Genomic DNA, 8,726 nt, shown 5'->3' with positions numbered 1-8,726 from the left:
TTTGCTCTTACTTTTAGCATTCATGAAAACAAATCTATTAAAGCTCCTCACTGATGCAATCATTTGAATTAACTAACATATTCCCAGTATAGTTGTTTGTTTGTTTGTTTAATGAATCCCAGATAAGGGCCACTAAATAAAAGTTTTCTGAAAAGAATGAGATTGTAGACCCAGAGTTGGAAGGGATCTTAAGTGAGGTCTAGTCCAATCCCTTCATTTTACAGATGAGGAAATGAAGGCTACAGAAGGTCATGTAACTGACCTACAGGTTGTAATTTTCAGGTCTTTTGACTTCAGATTTTTTCCACTGTACCATAGATGAATAAAGTAAAAATGTGAAAAAGTGGTAAAGAAAACAAATTTATGATGGAGGTGGGTGGGACAGGAGACACTTTAAATGTGAGAAGTCCATCTCCATGGAACCTATTTTATCATACAACTCATTCTCCTTTTTCTAGACTATGGCATTTATAGTATATCATCACCTTGCACATGTTAAATATAATGGAGTACATGATGCCATACTCTGACCTTAGGACACTTTGAAGCGGTCTTTCCTTAAGGAACTTTTAGAGTACAGCTGTGATAGAATGGGCTGGTCAATACTGCCTGGCCATCACACAATCCTGCCTACTCTGGAGTGATCTGTATCTGCCAAGCTATTATAACAGAGCTTATCATATTGTGTTTTAATATGTTGCATTTCTTCCATTTGGAAGAAAAACAAGCAGGTAACAGACATCCCGGGTCCTTCCTGTGAACTTATAGAGACATGATTTATGTTAGGGTATTAAAGGGGGAAGCCATATGACTTGGTTAGGTCATTCTAGGAGCATATGGCTATAGGCACCTTTCTTTGTATCTCTGTTCAAATGCATTCCTCTGGCAGGAGTGGGCACTTTAAGAATCATATATATCTGGAGGCATCATAGAGGCAGCTAAATAGAAGAATTGACAAGAGTGCTGGACTCTGGGTCAGAAAGAACTGAGTTCAAATCCTACTTCAGATATTTAATAGTTGAGTGATCCTGGGCAAGTCACTTAATCTATGTCCGCCTTAGTTCCCTCATTTGTAAAATGAAGATAATAACAGTATATCCCTCACAGTGCTGTTGTGGGGATAAAATGTGATAATATTTGCAAAATGCTTCACAAGCCTTAAAACATTATATAAATGCTGGGTATTATTACTATTGTTTTATTATTAGTTATTATAGATTAGCTATCATTGCTATTGTTATTATTAACTTGTTTTTATAGTTTATCTCCCCATTAGAACTATAAACTCATTGAGAGCAGAAATACAAATGTTTTTTGCATTTGTCTGTATCCCTAGTACTTAGCACAATACCCGGAACATAGCAAGTGTTTAATAAATACTTACTGACTGCTTAACTCCATCTGAGGACTGGCTGAATCCAATGGTGATTGGAACCTGCTCTTGCTACTTCTCTCTTGCTACTTAAATGTTGATTATTTATACTAAGTATAGTTGTGTGTTTTGGACCTCCATTCTTTGTTAAAGGAAATATTAAGCCATTAACAGAATGCACTAATATAATTAGCAACACATGTAGACCCCATGCCTTATGAAGGGTGACTTTCCCAGCTGGTGTATCTCGTGTATTTTATATTGATTCTCAGTACATTTCACTTTAAGAATGAGCCAAATGGAATGTAGTCACCAATCATGGAATATCTAGCCACTTCCATAGGCCTTTGATTTGGTTTTAAGGCTGTGACTTGGCTTTCCCATGTCCTCTCAAGACACCACAAAGAAACAGTGAGATCCAGTTCATAACTTACCTCTTTCCTCCACCTTCAGGAACATGGCTGGTCTTTCCTCCCCATCTACAACTTTCAGATACTATCTGGGAACATAAAGGGAATATTTATAATATTTCATTTACATTTCTTTAGCTAAACACTGAGTCTTTTTTCTAAAAAAAAAAAAAAACTTCTTCCTTTGAACTCAGGGGTCTCCTTGTACGGCTTTCCACCTCCATTTAAAAAAAAACCAAACAACCTTGTATCAAATATGTATACATGAGCAAAACAAATTCCTACATTGGTCATGTTAAAAATGCATGTCTGTTTCTGAAACTTAAGCTCTCTGACAGGGGATGGGTAGTATGTACCATCATTAATGCCCAGAAGAAACTAATCCTTCCTCTTAAACTGTCCCCCAAGTTAGACATGCCTGGAAGAGTTTGATGCATCTAGATGATGAGTTGTACCCTGTGGACCCATCTCCACACAATTGGGACTCTTCTGATTCATTGACATAGAAATGATGAGAATTGAAATCGGTCATCCACCCCTTGTTTTTTTTGTAAATGGCTAAAACAAATTCTTAAGAATCAGCCATCAGTGACAGAGGATGGTGTCTGATGATAGGAAACTTGGCACTGGAAGGCAGAACATATAAATATCAATTACCTTGTCAATTCAGCACAAAAGCATCTCTTGCCAAGTGAGTCATTCTTAATTTTCCCCAAATCACTTACCTATCCAAGTCACTTACTTAGATCAGGATTTAGAAATCTCTTGAGCCGTGAGTACTATGGGGTTTCTAGCACAAAGTCAGAGGCAAATGCAAAAAGGGAGGAGAAGAGGGAAGCAAAATGAAGGATGAAAAAAATGTGAATGGAGAAAACTGGAAATAGCTCAATAGAAGGAAAATAAAAATAAGAATGAGAAACGGACAAGGAAAAACAAAGGATTTGTCGCTTTGGCAGGGAACCAAAATATAGAGGGTCCAAAAATTAAAATAATAATTTTTTAATATTGTACAATTGTTAAAGTGATGGATTTTCATTTTGACAACGCTTGCACTCCTTGAGTAGAAGGAGTAGAATCTGGTAAACAAGAATATTGTCGAAATAAGTTACCAGGTAACCACTTCCTCTGCCCTGTAGCTACACCTCCAGCTCCTTTCTTCCCTGGCCTAACTCTGCCCTGAACCTCCCCAGAAGTGGTTTCATAGTATCCTCAGTTTCCCTCTCCTTAAGGGACAATGTCCCTCTGTCTCTGCTGACCAGGAGAACTTGTACCTAGAGGTCTCCACCAGCCCCTTTTACTAATATGCCAATCAGTCAATGAGCATTTAAGTATCTACTATGTGCTAAGCACAAGTTGGTGGTGCAGTGGATAGAGTGCTGGGCTTAGAGTCAGAAAAACCTGAATTCAAATATAGCCCATGATACTTTTTAGCTCTGTGACTCCAGGCAAGTCACTCATCTCATTTGCTTCAGTTTTCTCATTTGCAAAATGATGACCATAATAGCACCTACCTCCCAGGATTGTTCTGAAGATCAAATGAAATGATTATTGTAAAGGGCTTAGCGTGCTGGACACATAGGAAGCACTAGATAAATGCTAGTTATTATTTTTATTATTAGCAATATTATTAATATTGCTAGCATTAAGAATGAAAAAGAAAGGCAGCAATCTGTGCTCTCAAGGAACCCAGAGTCTAACGTATTTATATATGTGTGTGTGTGTGTGTGTGTGTGTGTGTATTTATTTTAAATTCATTTTCATTAAAATGAAATTTATAATAATGAATTTTGTGTAAACAGCAGGTGTCACTGTGGAGCAAAGTTTGGCTGGTCACTTTTTTGTTTTCAAACTTCCTCCTTCCAGAAGGAAAAGGAGAGGACTTGATTCTTTCCAGGACACATCTTTCTCTTCCAGCTGGAAGGTGTGACCTTCCTTTTGTTCCCCTTCTCTACCTCAGCCCCAACTCAAAAATGGGAAGTTTGCCAGAGGTTTCTATGGTCTTGACTCTAGTTACAGCTATAGCTCACTCTTTAGTCTTGGGCCAAAGTGATATCAGTCCATTGAGGTTTAGACCCAGGGATGCCAAAAACTGTTGAGGTTTCAACTCTGGCACACCAAAAACTGATGTGTTGTGGTAGAACCATCTCAAAGAACTCAGTCAGATCACCTCTAATCCAAGTATAGGTATTTATTGAGATTGACGCCTCTCACGAAGCAGGAGAACTTTGAAGAGGAACCAGAAACTTCAGAGAGAGCAAGATGGATTTTTATCGGTCAAAGATGCAATTGCATAACAGAAATTTACATATAATATAAGAATACGATCAATATTAAAAAGGCAGGAGGAATTTGTTAAGGGATTAGGTAATGGAGAAGGGAGGGGTCCTATCTATGGTTCCATGGCTAAACATCCTGGTCATGCTGCCCTCTAATTGGCTAGCTATTGTGGTTCAGTCCAGTCAAGATGGATAATTAAGTATTGTGGTCCTGTCTTGGGCTAGACGGATGATGTGAGTGTGATTGACTACAAGAACACGGATCTGGGGGCAGTAGCTAGGTAGAAGCAATGTCTAGGTTCCCATCCATGGACATGCTGTTTCTATGAGAACTAAGAGTTCAGGGACGTACCTATTGTCCTACTGCGCAGTGAGACATTCATGAAGAAGTTAAGACACATGTGGGGGTGGGGGGCTAGGTAGCTACAGTGGGCCCATAATGAAGTTAGAATATTGGGGTGGGGGGCAGCTCTGTTAGGACTCCATCAATTCCAAGTGGGTTTTTTTCTCATTTTCTTTAAGGATTTATAAATTAAGGTAATTAATGAAATTATGGACACAAGATTCTCCCTCCTTTTTAGCTGTGAGGACCATCCCCCTCCCAGATTAGTAGTTTTGTGATGTTCAATTGGGGTCATCTTTTATCTCAATTCTGACCTAGCCCTTAGTCACTGAGTGGGCATTGCCTCAGACAAACTGAGACCTAGAGAAGACCTAATTGAGAAATCCCAAAGTCACCCATTGCATCCTGGGCCATCACCAGTTGTCTTGACTTTTGTCCTGCTACTGGACATTGATGACACTGGTGGGGGAGAGTGAAGCTGATCTATGTAGTTCATTCTCCTCTAAATCCAATTCTTGGGCAAGTCAAGGCATCCCCCTTGATGTCTTTCGTCCTCTTTGAGAATGATAACAATAACGTGGCAACCATTCTGAAACCCAGTTACACATGCATCATTTTTACATGATGAGTCCCAAAGCCTGAGGAAACTTTGTGATGATGCCCGCCGTGGCATCTTGAGAGAAGCCAAAGGATAGCACCCAAAGAGTAGGGATTTTTCAGTATTTATCCAGCATTGATTTTATGTAATTAATACCAGTTCTTTGGAACAGGCATTCTTTAGCTGCAGCCCATAAATAGATTTCAGGATGGTCTGTAAATATTGGAAGAAATGATATCTTTGTTTTCCACAAACTCTAATTGAAATTTAGCATTTCCTTCACTTATTTAAAAACATTATTCTCATAAGAGATTCATTAGTTTTACTAGCCTGCCAAAAGGATTCCTAATGAAAAGGTTAAGAAAAAAATAAATTTGCCAGCCATGGTGGTATATGCCTATCATCCCTGCTACATTGGAGAGGCTAAAGCTGGTAAATTTCTCAAGTTTGGAAATCCTGAGCTACAGAAGGGCTAAAGCCAATTAGACTAGTCATACCAGTTCAGCACCAGTATGGTAGCTCAGAGAGTGGGAAAGCCACTAGACTTCCCTATGGAAGGAGTGAACCATATTAGACTGGAAAAAAATGGAGCAGGTTAAATTTTACATAGGGCCTAGGATTGGAATTTGACTTGTGAATGGTCCCTGTACTTCCTCCATCCTGGGTAAGATAGTGAGACTTAGTCTTGAAAAAGAAAAAAGAAATGTTTAGAGTAGATCCATACTAAGATATTCCTTAGCTTAATGGAAATACTGCTTAAGAACAAGGTACTTACTCCCAACATCTTCACACACACACACACACACACACACACACACACAATGCAGTAAATTTGTTCATTTTCTAAACCAACTTACTAACCAGAAAGTACATTCCCTGTGGAAAAGGTCTATGATAGCTTCTTTGTCAGACATATTGCCTGTTCTCAATGAATGAATTTATAGTTTGGCTCTTCGATTAGTCTCTTGCGATTTATTTAATGTGAATTAGTTCCCCAGTCCTTGATGATCTCTACCTTGACTGATAAGATCCAGGTCCTGAATCTTGGAAACTGAGGAACAGAATCTTCCCTGAGGTAAGCCTGTGCTTCAACCCTGCTACTAGTGAAGCAACCCTACAGTCTCCAGCTACCGAAACCTCTCAACTTTAGCACCCATATTTGTATAGAATCCAACATCATTCAAAGCACTTGAACATATGTTATCTCATTGGAGGCTCACCACAATCTGTGATAGAGTTGTTGTTCATTCAGTTGTATCTGACTCTCTGTGACCCCATGAATCATATAGCACAACCAGCCTCTCTGCCCTCCACTATCTCCCAAAGTCTGTGCAAGCCCATGTTCATTGCTTCCACGACACTATCTATCTATCTCATCTTCTGCCATCCCCTTCTCCTTTTGCCTTCAGTCTTTCCCAATATCATGGTCTAAGGAGAGTAGGCATTATTTCCCGCCCTTTACAGGTAAGGCAAAAAGCATTAAATGATTCCCTTAGGCGTCACTGCTGGTGATCAGGAACTTACTGAAACTGGAACTTAGTCTCTTGTCAGAGGATGCTTTAACCCAATTCTTTGTCAAGATGATGAGTGAGTGAACAGGGGGTGTTCTCTATCCATGAGGAAGGAAACTCAGCTAATGAAGAAGGATTTTGGGAAAAAAAGAGAGAACAACTCACTGACATTTCAAAACACTGTACTTATTTTCTCTACATCACGTCCTGTTTTGAGATCTCATTTGCTGCTCATCCCACAGAGACAGGCTGTGGACACTTTAGGTTCCTTAAGATTTTGTGGTTTCCAGATATAATAATAACTAGAGTCGTTGTGATCATTTATTCATTTATCCATTCACCCTTCTTTCAACATGTGTTTTAGAGTGTCAGATATGTGCTAGGCCAAATAAATTCTCCCCATTGTAAAACCTCTCCTTATAGAAGGGACTCTAACCTGTATGGTGTTTCAGTTACAAGGCATCTCTTCCCACAATTCACATAACGACCTCTTGTGGAAAATTTAGCTTCCTACTTCCTTAGGACAAAAAGATGATCTGCTTTTTCTCTTCCTCTATTTTTTTCTCTAAAATTTTGATTTTTAATACCCCATCTCTCTTTCAAAGAATGTACCAGCCAAACTGTGACTCAGAGTTGTCAGCATTCCTAGTTAATGCCAGGCACCATTTCTATCCCTCAGCACTTTTCACTGAGCTTCTTCTCTGTATACGTTGGCTTTGCTTTGCTGATTGTTTCTTTCCTCAGGGATTGCTTCCTTCTCTTATTTGCTTTTTTCCTACCAGAATTCAAAATCCATCGCTACCACTGAAAGAAGTACAGATATTATAAAACAAGGGTCTTGCCTCTCCTGCTCCTTTGTCTTTCCCTCTCCCCCGCCAAATGTTCCCCAAAGTCCTGGCAGCACTTTGGAGCTAATCCACAGGGGCTGAAAGACCTGGCTGGGCATCTCCAGCCCCTCATAGGAAAAACTGAATTAGTGCTTGGGTTCTGACTTACAGTTCTACCACCTAACCCACCAAGTTCCAAAACAGCCTGATGGAACTTACGTGTAAATCTCATCACAGAGCCCACCAACTTCCCTGTTCTTCAGGACCTAAACAGATTCACATATTTCTCTTCTTCCTCACAGTAATTCTGTGCTCTCTTCTGCCAGGTAGCAAATCTTAGAAACTAGGAAACCAAAGTGAATAAAGAACAATTAATTTATCACTTGCATTTTGACAATTTAGTCATTTTCAGTCATGTCCAACTCTTCGTGGCCCCTTTTGGGATTTTCTTGACAAAGATGCTGGAGTGGTTTGTCATTTCCATCTCCAGTTCATTTTACAGAGGAGGAAACTGAGGTAAACACGGTTAAGTGATTTGCCCAGGGTCACACAGCTAGTGTGTATTTGAGACCAGATTTGAACTCAGGAAAATGAGCCTTCCTGACTCCAGGCCTGGCACTCTATCCACTGTATCACTTCACTGCATACCTTTAACAATTTATAAAATCACCATACTTCTTTGGGAACTAAGGATCTTATCTCCTTGTTCCCAGGGTCAACCATGAGTAATGGTGGCCACTTGATCAGATCCCAAAGGAAAAGACAAGGAGTCCCTACTTTTAGGTGTACATAAGTATCTCTCATTCTCCTTCCCTTCCCTCACTTCCTAGGATTACCTTGGTTGACTGCCAGGATCTAAGAAATCAGTTGGATTCTGGGGGTTCCTCTTCACATTATATGATTCTTCAGATTCCTTGACAGAGAAATAATAATAGTTAGAATAGATCCCCATCTTATTTATTTGGGATTGGTTATAAGGAATACTTAGGAACCTAATATTACTAGTAATGGAGGGACATCTCTTGCTAAGAAAATTGCTATGGGAGTGTGAATGTGGAAATACCATGTGCCTAATTGGCTCAGTACAGAGACCACCTAACATTTTCATTCTTGATTCTCCCTAAAGCATCCACACTCTCTCCCTGTCATTTCTTAGATCAGTAATCTCTTGGGCCCTGACTGCTCTGCCAGTAAATATCACAGGCATAACTCAAGCTAAAGCAGAGAGAAGCAAAAAAATGGAAAAGAGGTGAGGAGAACAAAGGAAGGTAGAGTAGGAGACGTAGAATGGGAGAAGATATGCCAGAGAGATTGGGGATGTGGAAAAGATTTAGATGTTGTTTGGGGTTTGGGATGCACATATGACATTTGGGGTTCAGAGTGTAAGAA

At 39.6% G+C, this 8,726-nt stretch overlaps 1 long non-coding RNA gene across 1 annotated transcript; it reads right to left on the bottom strand.

Annotated features, from left to right (window-relative positions):
• Nucleotides 1–1,805: 1,805 nt before the first annotated feature.
• LOC140524113 (uncharacterized) lies at nucleotides 1,806–8,517 on the bottom strand. Its single transcript, XR_011973569.1, has 4 exons — nucleotides 8,174–8,517; nucleotides 7,557–7,680; nucleotides 6,524–6,632; nucleotides 1,806–1,871 (listed from the first exon to the last, which is right to left on the bottom strand). It is a non-coding gene; the product is annotated as an uncharacterized lncRNA (long non-coding RNA).
• Between the last annotated feature and the right edge of the window lie 209 nt (nucleotides 8,518–8,726).

The sequence above is a fragment of the Notamacropus eugenii genome, chromosome 1 (genome assembly GCF_028372415.1).
Source record: "Notamacropus eugenii isolate mMacEug1 chromosome 1, mMacEug1.pri_v2, whole genome shotgun sequence".
Classification (NCBI taxonomy): domain Eukaryota; kingdom Metazoa; phylum Chordata; class Mammalia; order Diprotodontia; family Macropodidae; genus Notamacropus; species Notamacropus eugenii.
Note: the sequence above shows the minus strand (reverse complement) of the source record. Positions and strands in the feature narration are given on the sequence as shown.